The sequence below is a fragment of the Syngnathus typhle genome, linkage group LG9 (genome assembly GCF_033458585.1).
Source record: "Syngnathus typhle isolate RoL2023-S1 ecotype Sweden linkage group LG9, RoL_Styp_1.0, whole genome shotgun sequence".
Lineage (NCBI taxonomy): Eukaryota > Metazoa > Chordata > Actinopteri > Syngnathiformes > Syngnathidae > Syngnathus > Syngnathus typhle.
In genome coordinates, this window is record NC_083746.1 from 3,331,977 (window position 1) to 3,345,210 (window position 13,234).

A 13,234-nucleotide genomic window follows, 5' to 3' on the forward strand; every position below is an offset into this window, starting at 1 on the left:
GGCGACGCGACGATTCCGCTCATTCGCTTGGCGCGTCTCTTTTGAAAACGACAAACTATTGTCTGATTTACATAAAAATAAAAACATTCCCAGTGTGTGGCCCCCTTCAGCCGAGTGAAAATATGCTCATTTGAATTAATGTGGAAAGATAAGGCTCAGACGCGTGATTGCATTTTTATAATTAATACAAGTCAGTTGTGCTAATTGAATTAGTGCATAATGAAGCTACTTTAGCTGCAAGGGGGAGGGCGTGAATCACCTGGAAAGTGCACACTTTCTTTGACAAATAAAGGCACCGTGATGCAATGGCTTCCGAGGAAGCGTGAGGTCATGTGACGTGACGGCAAGTCACCCCGCCCCCAACACTGCGCCTCAGACCCCCTTGTTCCAACACCTGGAAAACACATCAGCCCCCGCACCGGCCGCGCAGTGGAAAATGACAGTCGCGCTATAAATAAGCAGCGCGCAAAATGCCAAGTATTTGGGTTTGCGCGTCTGCGCTCGGTCCAAAGACCAAAAAAACATTCCCAGCCCAGCAGGCAGGGCTTCAGAGTTTTTCAGGTTATTGGAGGGAACAGACGGGATGACATTTGACAGCAGATTATTTTGGTAGCTGCAGATGACCTATACGTATGTGTTTTGGCTAGCAACACCGCGAGGCCAACCCAAGAACGCTGAGCAAGATGGCAGCCTGCGTTTGAGTCATCGGACTCGGCAGGCCAACTGGTACAAAAAGTTTGAAGGATCACGCCGCCCTGCCACAGCCGTGCACGTAAATGAACACGTCGACTCTGGCGGCTGCATTCTAGAGCAGACAGGTGTGTAATCTCACATAGCCATCTTTGCGCTACGTGCGCGGTTTATTTGTGGCCGGAGCGGGAAGTGACTGCAATCTTAAACAATGCCGTGCTTCCCCCCAACCCTTAAGAGATTAGCGCGGATGCTATTTCACAATATCGATTTACCGCCACCAGAATTCACCGGGGTAGCAGCCCACGTTAACCTTGCCAAACTACACCCGCGGTTAACCCTTTATGGGGGGGAACCAATCTTGTTGCCATTAGCAGGTTCTCAAAATGAACCCTGCATGCCTCATTTCGACGTGATTTTGCCGAGCCAAAGAAAAATAAGAGTGGAAATTCTGGTTCAGCAGTTTATGATGAGCGACATATATGGGGCTAGCCCACATGAACCACGGGGATAAAAGTTAGCATTGGTTATAGTTTAAGCTACAGCAAACTATTTGGCCATGATGTACATGATTTTGGCATGACGCTACATCAAGTCAGCATCGAAAGGCTCAACGAGGGCCCTTTGGTTTCTTCTTTGGTTTTCTATCTGCTACATAAATAAGGTTTGTATTGCGATGACGAACTACCGAGGAACCTTTGTCATAAATCTAATTGATCCCGTTGTGAAAATTTGAAAACGTGAAAGTGATTGCATCCAAACGATTTATGTATATCATCTTTTTCTCCACTACACTTGTCAAGTTATGAACATTTGAGGGAACGCAAAGAAATGAGATCACTCCGCCATGGAGTACCTCGAGCCTCGACTCAAATGGTTGGGTCGGTTCAGTGGTCACAGACGGTTTTCCTGTGCCGTGTTTTGCAGTACAATAAACCGCTCCATACCGTAAGACTTTTCTGCCTCGCTCGCATCATCTTCTCCCTCCCAACAATGTTCATTTGCGAACCGGACTCACACACACTAAAAATGGTACTAACGACAAAACGAATGGTCTGAAGTGTTATCGCGGTATACTGATAAGTCATTTACTAGGTTAGCCCTGAAACACCTACCATGTGATAACATTTTGTTTACTCGATCAGAAGAAGCACGTTTCGACTAAATCGAGAGAGCTCAGCAATCTTTTTTTCCGCAACTAATCCTTTGTTGGATTCTTGCGTTAAAAAGTAGGCTCGCCCCGCACTTTACGATCTTCCCCCCGATGTCAAGGTTTGCTTTAAGCACATTTAACCTTTTATTCATGTGTCAAAGCCCCCTGATGCCTCCTCCACCTCCTACCCCCTCTGTGCCTCGATCACTTAATCCTCCCCCTCATAAAAAGCAGAGGTCCCAACACGAGGCCCCCGGCGCTCCCAAACCTGCCTTGCTGCAGCAGACGCATGCATTTACAGCCCTCTCCGGTCCGACGTGGATTGGCTGCTTACGTGAGAGTGGGGGTGAGATGGTGGTGGTGGTGGTGGTGGTGGGGGCTTGCTGAAGCTAGAGCTTTTACGGCCGCCTCCCTCACTAAGCTCGTTAATGAGCTGGAGCCAGCCAATACGAGGCGCATCGATCGTCCTAAGAGAGCGTCCCCCTAATTAGTGCCCGGGTGGCTCTAGGACAGAAGGCGCTGGGCGGCGCGGGACAACATGACATGGGGGTGGTTTTGGGGGGGGCTTGTGTCGAGTGGAGTTCTACTCGGAAGAACTAGCTCACCCAAATCGCGGAGGCGGCGATCGTTGGCGCCCGCTTCGCGTGCAAAACCAAAATAAAACCTGCGATTAATAATACAACAATGGAAGGGGATGAAAGTGGCTGAGAGCTCAAGCAGAGATTAAGTGACAAAAATAGAGGTGGGGAGTTTATTTTTTTTAAAGAGGGGGGGGGGGGTCTTTGGGATGAAGCGGAGCACGAGAACGAGGCCCAAAGTCACAAAGAACACACCTGCTAGACCTTGATCCACGCATGCATGAGTGTCTGTGTGTGTTGTGTACACAATGCCCCACGCGCACATTTCCCTAACAGCTTCGAGGCTGACGAAAGCCGCCGATCAACGTCCACTCCTGTCCAAACAAAACAAACACGCGCGCGCTCCGGTGACGCAGCCACAGTCGCGCACGCGCACGCACAAACACTGCGGGGATGCCCTCCAACTGAACCTTTTTGGCAGGGCGAGGCTGGCTTCCGTAACCTTGTTTTTGAGCGGCACGGGTTCCGTGTGCGCGCACGTTCACGCGCACCCCACCACTACCCACGCAGTGAAGACACTCGGTCGCACCACACAGAGTGTGAAAACGCTGAATTTATTCACCGTGGCGGACCGCCTGGCACTTGCGCCCCGGGGTCCGCTTGACAAGACAGCCGCGGGTGGGAAGGGGAGTGTGGGGAGGGGGGGCCAAGCTCACGGCCGGACCGGACCCAACCACTCGCGCGCGCTCGTGTGTGTGTGTGTTATTTATCAAGCACATGCCATTGCCCCGCCGAAAACACACAAAGACCACCCTATGCGCTATTCTTAGAAGTGGCCCGTTCCGCTCCCAGTGTGCGCACACCACCAAGCAAGCACCACCATCACCACCAAGGCAGACTTCTTGTGATTTTCGGATCCATCACGAGGTCCCTTACTTTTTTTCTTCGCTCTCTCTCGCACTCTTTTTTTTCCACAAACACGCGCGCGCACGCGCGCGCGCAGGATAGTCCAAAACAATTAAAAGCTTATAAAAGTAGAAATAATGCCGTTCGTCTCACCTGGATAATTCGGCGTCACTTCCAGCAAACTTGTGCCGTTTTTTTTGTCCTCGTTTTACCAAGTTAAAAAAAAAAAAAAACCTCAAAGTGTGGATCCGGTTATCCGCTTGAAATAAAATTAAAAAAAAAAAAAAAACTAGAGGAAAGTCATCCTTTTGAGAAAAGTTGAGTTTCTAGTTCGAAATCAGAGGCGATTCTGTTCAGTTTAAAATCCCGTGAGGCTTTCTTGAAGGGTCCGCGAAAGCACCGGTCGGCCCACCGACGAGATACAGGTGGCGACGTCCGCGGGGAAATTAACTGAGATCGGCCGAAACTCGCGGCGGCGACGGCGGCAGCAGCGCCATTATAGCTTTGAGCGGAGCACGCCGTCCTACTCGGCTTTCGTCTCCGTCACTCCATGGCGGGTGGCCGGCCGCGCGGAGCCCGTCCGTCCTGTCGTCTGCCCTAATGGGCCGGTTGCGCTCGAGAGAGCCGGGGAAGGGGGTCCTAGGTCCGGAGATAGTTCCGCCTCGCGTGGCGCGGCTCCCCTCTTCAGTATGACACCGAAGAGAATTAATCAGAAGAAGCCGGCGAAGAGGAAAAAGAAGCGTCGGTGGAGTGATCGGACGGAGCCTCGCACGGAGCCGTACGTACGTACGGGGAGTGCCGCGCGGAGTGCTGGCTGAATGCTGTCGAGACCGAGCGACTCGCTCCACTCCCACTCGCGCAGACGCTACCCAGAAGGCCAGTCGGGAGACCGCAATTAGCATAAGCCTCCAAGCGCACACACACACGCGCGCACACACATGCGCACACACATCAGAGAGACGCTGACGCACACCCAGACACACGCAAACACTCGCACACACGCGAGCTCCGCGGAAACTGGAAAACAGCAATAGGCGAGGCATTTAGCGGCGCAACATGAAAGTTGGTGCCATTACGACGAGAAGCCAAATACAATCGAACGGAAAAGCGGCAGGAGGAGAGCACACAGAACACCAATGTTGCGTTTGACCAAAGTGGTTTCACAATTACACTTTATAAAAACGGTTTATTTCTTTTTTCTTTCATTGCGTTTTATTCAACACAAGTGCTATTTGTCCCAATTAAAAAAAATTTTTTGAAAAAATATAATGATGAACGGATTAAGCACATATTGCGTTGAAATATGAATGATTTGTGTTGACCATGGAATGACTTCAACTCGTGAGTGAAGGCACCACTGTTGAACAGGTTTAAGTCCCACACCCAACAGGATAATCACTCAGCTGAAAGCCATCCAACGTCCTTTCGGTCGCTGGGATGCAAAAATGCTCATATTTGGCCAGATTTGGGGTATGTGCGCACCCTGCTTTACAGCAATGTCGCAACAGGGCACGCAACCCAAGGCAATTTCCGAAGCGCCCCCTATATATGTATCTCTGACAAGGCCCATGACAAAAACATGGCAGTGCTGCAATGACAGGGTGTCAGGAATCCCCCGCAAAGGCCCCCTTACTGGATATTACTGGCTGGTCATTGTAGGGTGGGGGGGTCCCATGAAGACATGGCTGAGATTGGTCCATATCAACGACACAACTGAAACCCCCCATGTACACTGCACATCGGGATTCGGGAATCTACCTTGGGGGCCCCTTCTAGCAGCTTGTTGTCAAACACACCACCACCAACAAAAAAGAGGCAAGCAACAGAGGGAATGCAAAGAGGGGAAGAAAGAAGAGGATGAAAAGAAAACGTGTGATAGTTTTAAGTAGTTGTTGTAGCTCGGAGGGGAAATTCACCGTTCTAGTCGTCTCCTCAATGAAAATAACACAAAGCAAGAATATGCTAAAATGCTAAGACAATTAAAAATCGAATAGATCTTAAAAATATGAAAAAATATTCAACCTATTAGCTCTTTTATTTGAAATAAATTTAAAATAAATTTTATTTAAAATATAGCTCTTTTATTTGAAAAATAATTCAAGTCCAGTCTGAAGGTCCTTCATAAATTGAGGTGACGATGTTGAGGTAACCTGATATTAGCGTTTCCCTCCCAGGGGGGAATCAGCTTAACGTAACTGATATTTAAGTTTTGAGAGTCCCCACATAAGCAGGAAACATCAGAATGGTATTTATTCATTATGGTGTACGAAAGGATTTCAGTATTCTGTATGAGCATGTTTTAGTATTGTGTATGAGTGCAAAAAAAAACGGAGATCGAGCTACGGGAGGCAACCGAAGCTGATTGACTATTGTTTCACATAACAGAGTCCGTCGCTCGGCCGACATCGACGTTGTAAGGATTTGCCATCGTAAATACTGAATATTTACAATCGCTGCCGCGACTGCTTTCTGAGCTGAACCGGGAGGAAATATAACCCTTGACATACCGCACACCCCAGAATAATCACTCAGGATAATGTTTTGTTTTGGTCCTTCCTTGTATCATTGCCAGACTAATGAGCAACCACACATGGAATTCCAATGGACCAGGTAGTGATCATACCCACTTTTGCAGATGGAAAAGTGTCATGAAGGTACTGCACAGTTGACTAGGGGGTGTAATTAGGGCCACCTGAAACATGAGAGACCCCCGGTACGATTCCCCTTGAGGGGCAACGAAGGTACTCAAGGTTGATGTGTATAGAAGCATGAGTATAAGTTACAAACGTGGGCTTTTTGTGTGTGTTTGTTGCTCATCAGACTAATTGAGCCATGGTGGCCCAGTGGTTAAGTATATGACCTATGACCTAAAAGGCTACAGGTTTGATTACCTGGACTAGCATATGCACTCATAACTGTACTTGTTTTATTGTTTACTAAGGTTATTAATTGTTTATTGCACCATAAGGAAAATATTTTGTTGCATTTAATTGAACAATGACAATCAAGGGAGGCCTTCCATTTCAAATGCCCAAAGTTCCCATGAGCAAGGCGCTAATGTTGTCTTCATAACTTTAAAGGTAACAAGTAATTGAATCAGGGTTTCCCAAACTGAGGGTCCGGGGGCTGAAATGGGTCAATTTCACGTATTTATGCCCAAACCTGCATGATCTTAGACAATTGACATTTTCACATAAAGTGTCACTTTTTTTTCCTTTTTTCCCCGGCTGTGATCCGTGAGGCATGAGGCAGCGGAGATGGAAGGGAGGGGGGGTTGTGTGTGTGTTGTGGGGGGTGTCCGCTCAAGGCTGGGGCACATCTGTTAAGGCTCCCATGTCAAGTGAAGGAGGAGGAGGCTGAAGCCTGAGGTGTGTGCGCATGATGTGCATGCGTGTTGGTGGAACGGACAGACAGGCAGGCGGGCAGGAAGACAGTCACAAAGACAGGCAGTCGGGAGCAGAGTAGGAGTCGGAAAAGAGGAAGACTTGGCAAACCGAGGCTCTGGCTGCTTTTCGACCACAGCTGTTGAAAGTAGGAGTTGCGGCAGGCAGTAAGCGCGGCTCTCACGTGTGCGAGAACAAAAAAGGGAAAAAAAACCAGCAAGGCTCAACTCTGACGGCAAACTGTTTTGCCATCGGGAGTTCCCCCCCCCCCTCTTTCTTTTTATGTGAGCATAGCGGGAGGACAAGCGGAAGGTCTTTGAGACGAGAAAGGGGGTGGGGGGGCGTTTAGCTTGCACACAATGGTGCAACTTCTATGAAACGCGTGAGCAACGACGGGGTTGTGTCCAAGTCAGTTTTTGCAGACAGACGGCATCGATCAGCTAAACTCGGTTTATTTTTTGATGGATGTCAAAGTCAAGGCCCGGGGGCCAGGTCTGGCCCGCCAGATCATTCTGTGTGGCCTGTGAACGCAAATCATGTCTGTCAACGTCAATGATCTTGGCTTCAATCTGTAACAAAATATTTGTTGCGTAATAAATATGGTTTTTTTATTTTATTTTAAAAGCCACTTGAACAAAAATTGAACAAAATGTTATCCTTGACATGTGATTTTAAATCTATTCATCTATTTATCTTTACGTTTATCTTTCAATGGAGCTGGACTCAGAAAACAGAGCCTGAAATTTCAAATCACGTGTGAAAATGACATTTCTCTTTTCAACAGAAAACGTCACACTGCATTGAAACACGGCCTCTTCGTTTTGTTTTTTTTCCTCCCTCACGTTTCCTCATTAATTGTCGTCACAGGCAGGAAGAATAGTCACGCAGTGTGACATTTACAGTCATGGCTGGTGAGCAGCCACGGCACAAACAAGTCATCTATAGTGCAGCCACGCAGTCAACAAGGCCGTTGTTGCTCGTCCAATGAAAAACACAAGGTCGAGATTTTTAAATTTATAAACCCTGGAGGCCATTTTAAAAGGGGGCTCCATTTTACGTTGTAAAATGCTGACTTAGTGCAGACCAATTTGTTGTTTAGCGGGGGTCATTCCTTTTTGTTCACGGCTGGTGACTGAGAGTTTTCGCAAATGGCTCCATCCTCAAGAACACCCTAAAAGTTCAAGGCTGCAAGAGAGACAAGATATTGTCTTGCAAATGTTTTTTTTTTTTTTTCAAGCTGAAGGCAAAGCAGCACTCAAGTGGTTCTGCCAACATTTTCAAGTTTGGCACCATCTTCACCCCTTGGCAAGGTGTCTTCGCACTCAGCCATGTTGGACCTCATCCCTGTTTCCCTCACACTGACTTTTTTTTTTTTTTTTTTAACACATGCCAGCCCCTCAGTGTTAATATGTCACGGGTGTCTACTGTCACTTTCGATGAGTGTGCTACCATTATGGTTGGAACCATGCCAACAAGCGTGGATCCTTAGGGTTGGATGCATGAGCTGGTCCTCGGAGTACACGACGCTCACCCCCTATGATGCCACAGTCAATTTAGAGGTTGTTGAGGGTACTACAGTCTCTCACTTTGCGATGTATCGTGTCAAAAAGTAGGCTCAAGGGTTCTAGTTGGAAGAACCCCCGTTGAGAGGCAACCCCTACGTGAGGGTCTCAAGACATATTCCAATAAATGTGGGTCTTTGGAGAGCTTGACTATTAATCCCGTGATTGTTGTGCTTTGTTGATTCTTGAAGTCACTAGGCTTTCTTTCTGAGTATGCAGCATCAAACATTTGGAGGCCAATTAACCTTCAGTTGGAAGCCCCGTTAGGACACATCGGATAGGTCACTCCTGTGTTGTGGGCTTCAGGCATATGCCAACAAGTCTGTCTCGTTGACTTCTAAGTTACCGAGCCATGCTTACCGAGCTATTTCCATATTGAGGTTGTGAGACTAGTTGAACTTCAGTCAAAAGGGGTCAGGTTACAAGGACCCCTGGATAGGTGGCCCTTGTGTGACGGATCCCAGAGACGTGACAAAATTTCAGTCTGTTTGAAGTTGGCCACCAAACCAATGACCTTGACTGTTTAAGACGGTCAGTTCCATTCTCTTTGAACTCCAGGTAAGTTGCCTAGCGTCTCCTTCTCTTGCAGGTAGTGTCAAATTTTGCGAGCTTGGGAGGTCTACTACTTGGACTACTTGGCCACTGTGCCTTTTCCAGGTTGAGGTCTGCAGTTTTTCCTTCGCTTGCAGATGGTGTTGAACGTTGCAAGTCGGTAGGGAGGCCAGTTTACCTCCAGTTGGAATGACCTTTGGATAAATGACCCTTCGAAAGATGAACCCACCAAACAAGAGTCTCCTGGGAAGGGTGAACGGGGGCACCCTGTGTGGCCTTGTTATCACCCTTCTTGCGGGGGGGAGGGAGTGGGAGTCACGGTGCTTGTGCAGAATCTGTCATCAGTTAGCTTGGCATGGTTCTAAACCAAGAAAGTCTCTGTGGTGAATTTGGCGTAGAAAATGGCTGCTAAAAAAGTCCAATAAAAAAAAAGAGAATAATCCAAGCGGATCGCAATGAGATCCTTCATGTTTCACCCTCCTGGTCCTGGCTCAAGCACTCGCTGGAAAACTGGATTCTAGAATGACTGTAGCCTTCTTCCGCGAAACAGAACCCCCCCCCCTTCCAGCTTTGCCGAGAGCTGGTCAGAGAGGCATCAACAGCTGCGCTTTTTACGACCCGGAGCGACGTCGGCGGTTTTCAAAAAGCCCGCACGTGTCTCTTTGAGTCGGAGCGCGGCGAGCAGGAATGCACTTGAAAGTCCGCCGTCCTTCCATCTCCTACCACATGTGTCCGCCGTCCACGGATTCAGGTGCGCGCCTCGTAAAAAAGAGCAACTCGTTGTGTACACACGCAGGGATCGAGACGGGAGCACCCCGGCGAAGGCGCGACGCCCTGGGAGGTCGCAGTGATCCCGCCATCTGCTGCCGCAATCAGACTGGAGCACTGGACTGGCTGCACATTCGCACAAAAACACCCCTTTGGTAAATATACGCATGCTGTCCTCAAAAACACACACGCGCCCGTGCACACACACACTCACACGCACGCACACTCACGCTGAGAGAGTGGGCTGACACACATTCAGTAAGGGCTGCCTGCCAACATAAAACACACGCACACACGCACACACACACACCCAGGCTCAGATTGCAGGAAGCTCTTTGCACGCAGGTCAGGCCGCAGCAGCCGGGACTAATCAGCACGATCCACCTGCAGATTGTTATGGATCGCTTAGTGCAAGTCACACGGGCGCAAGCCAACGCACGAAATCCCCGCCGCGCACACGCACTGATGTCGGCCGGCCGGCAGGCCGACCGGCGGAACACAAAGCCTCGTGGAAGTTGCACGATCACGAGGCTCATTTGTTTTAATTCATCACAGCTGTCTCCCGGCTGTGGCGGCGACCATTTTTTTCTTCTCGCGCAATCCTCACGCAAGGCGACTGGTTGAGTTGACCTACAAATCCAGCCACCTTGTTAATTTTTATCAGATTATAAATAATGATGGTTCTTGATTTGATGTAGCGTAATTTTCGGACTATAAGTCGCACCGGAGTATAAGTCGCACCAGCCATAAAATGCCCCAAAAAGTGAAAAAAAAAACCTATATATATGTATATAAGTCGCTCCTGAGTATATGTCGCCCCCCCACCCAAACTATGAAAAAAAACGCGACTTATAGTCCGAAAATTACGGTAGTACAATTGAGGACTACCTTGCTTAAAAATGATAACCATAAAAATAAAAGGATTTTTTCTCATAGTCACATTTTTGGTTGTAAGATTTTTCATAATGACTCATAATGCAAAACTTCATGCAACGTTTTTCAGAATGAGTTATTGTGAACACCGTACCATCACCTGAAAAACCACGACCAATCATCACCAAATCATCATCATTTATTCGGACATCTCAACTCATGATCACATCAGCATCTAAAACTATAAAATGACTGCCCCAATATATATAGTTTTCCTCCATATTGAAAAAGCTGACAGTCACTTGATGACAGAAAATTGGGATTAATCGTCACCCAAATTTATGCGGACATCTCTATTTAGGCCATCGCTGCAAATATTAAAACGGTCACACCACAATTTTGTATTTTATGAATATTAATGCCTTCCTCTCCAAATGTGCTCACTCCAGCTTAATGTTGCCTAAAGAGGAAAACACTTCATGTCCATAAGATACGACGATAAAGGAAAATAAGAATTTCTAAATTAAAGATCGGCCCCAACATCGAGAGCGGTGAAAAGAGTCCCGTTTTCCTTTGTTGTGAAGTCATTAACTACGTCTAATTTGCCTTGCAAGGACTCAGCTCGTGGGTTCGTGAAAGGACATGCTGAAGAAAAACAACAACAAAGACAGCTTCCTCCTTTTTTTTTTTTCTTGCAGCGCTGCACGTGCACACATTAGCACACGCGCCCTTCCCCCCTTCTCCTCCGGTGTGGCGCTAACCGGTTGTTCCCCACAGGCGCACCACGCTGAGTTAGCGCGGCCTCGCTGGGGATAATTACAGGCAGGCTCGGCGGGACGAGTCAGGCTCCCGGCCAAAGCAGAGGAAAGAGAGGGAGCGAGAGGGATGGGCCTATAGATTAGGATCTAATCGATAGACTGCTATAGGTTCATCGATACAATCAATCAAAGGGGGGTAACACGCGATCAATCAGATGCACACGTCCACGTGTGAGGATCATTCTTACAGAAGCTGCAATTATTTATTGCGTGAGAATACATCTTTATTCTCGTACTTTTTTTCTTTTAAAAGACAACTTTACGATTTTTAAGTGAAAATACAATTGATATTTTATTGTCTCAACACTACGACACGATTTAAACGAATGACTTAGTGACGAATGACGTTAATTCGTTAACATTACTCCATCTTGTGACCTTACGTTGTTATTTTCGTAACCTTGAGTTTTTTTTCTTTTTTTCCTTTGTTTACTTTTATCCACGTAACAATTTGGCTTTTTACCTTGCGAATTTATCCAGGAGATTACGATTTTACTCCATAAACTTACAATTGCATTCCCATAAACATTTCGTATTTTCTTTTAACGTAACGTTAATTTTGCCAGCTAACAGTTTCGTGTTACCTTATGACTTAGTACTCGTACGATTTATCACCGATTTTTGTCTTGCAACATTTCAATGTAATTGATACATTTCTGAAAGTCCTTTTAAAAGTCTTCAAAATCGTACAACTTTGTTCTTGCAACGTTACGACTTTCTGCCTCATAATACAACATTTTCTCAGAATTTCTTCTGTTTTTCCCAGCGTAACAAACATGGCAATGCTATTTTTCTCATAACTACAATTTCCCCATCAACCTTCCCATTTATCGCCGCGATTGCAAAGCATTTCTTTTTGAGCCAAACAAATAAAAGCGAGAAATCCTTCAAACGTCTCACGAAGCCGAAAAGCGGCGGTGGTGGCTCAGCAGCGCAGCACGAGAAACACTCTCGCCCTTCCCCTTCCCCCCGCCCCCCCTTTCCTCCGTCACGTCAGTCCCCTCCCCTCCCCTCCCTCCCGCGCGTCTGTCGGCCTCTGTCGAGTTCCGCTCATAACCTCGCCACCCACCCTCGCAGCTCCCCGCCTCTCCCCGCTTTCCGCTGCTGGCGGGGAACACACATACACGCACAGCGCACACACGCCTCTCTTTAGCGCTCCGCTGCGCACACACAGACACGCACACACTCCGGCTCGCCTCTGTCGCGGCGCACACCCAATCGCGCACGCCTCTTTAGCGCTCAGCTCACATACGCACATACGCACGCGCGCCTCTTTGGCGCTGAGCCGCGCACACACACAAACACACGCGCACATACGCACACACAGAAGCAGGCAGGCAGGCAGGCAGGCGGCGTCAATAAAAAGCCCAGCGATGTGAGGAGGCCGCCGGCGCTTCGCTTCGCTACACCCCCCCCACCCGCATCTCCTCCTCCACCCCCCGCCATTGCGATTAGCGGAGGCAGGCTGGCTGGGGAAAGGCGCCCCTCAGTTATCTGGGGCGGTGGCAGGCTGTGTGTGCGTGCGCGCGCATACACGCGCGCGCGACGAACTTAACTCTTTCCAGGACGGATGCGAGGCTGTTTGGCCGCCGTTATCGCACAGGAAGCAGGACGCAGGGGCTGACGTCACGTCACGAGTGAACGCGGAGAGGCGCGTACACGGAGCCTTTGAACAACATTGGGACGCCGTACGTGTTTATCCCGATTTTTTTGATTTTTTTATTAATGACATCACGTTCTAAAAACCTGTTGATTGTACTGGATCGCCATTTTGTTTTGGGACAACAGCACCGTTTTCAAATGGGTCCATGACCTTCAAAATGTTTCATGCGTCTTGAATAAAAAAAAAAAAAACAATAGCGTAGGCTCTGTTGCATATTTGTTTTCCAAAAATTAGGATAACTTAGAAAAAAGGAGACAATGAATGAAGCATTCTTCCCGATATTCAAAA

At 48.0% G+C, this 13,234-nt stretch overlaps 1 protein-coding gene across 3 annotated transcripts in view; it reads right to left on the minus strand.

Moving 5' to 3' along the window:
* Positions 1 to 4,186, minus strand: part of bcor (BCL6 corepressor) — a 36,301-nt gene extending 32,115 nt beyond the window's left edge. For 2 of the 3 annotated variants that reach the window (XM_061287597.1, XM_061287595.1), the window contains exon 1: positions 3,481 to 4,185. The gene's annotated coding sequence lies outside the window, so the exon portion shown is untranslated. Of the gene's footprint in view, positions 1 to 3,480 lie in introns of all 3 variants that reach the window. The other variant, XM_061287598.1, reaches the window with a different exon arrangement.
* Positions 4,187 to 13,234: the final 9,048 nt, after the last annotated feature.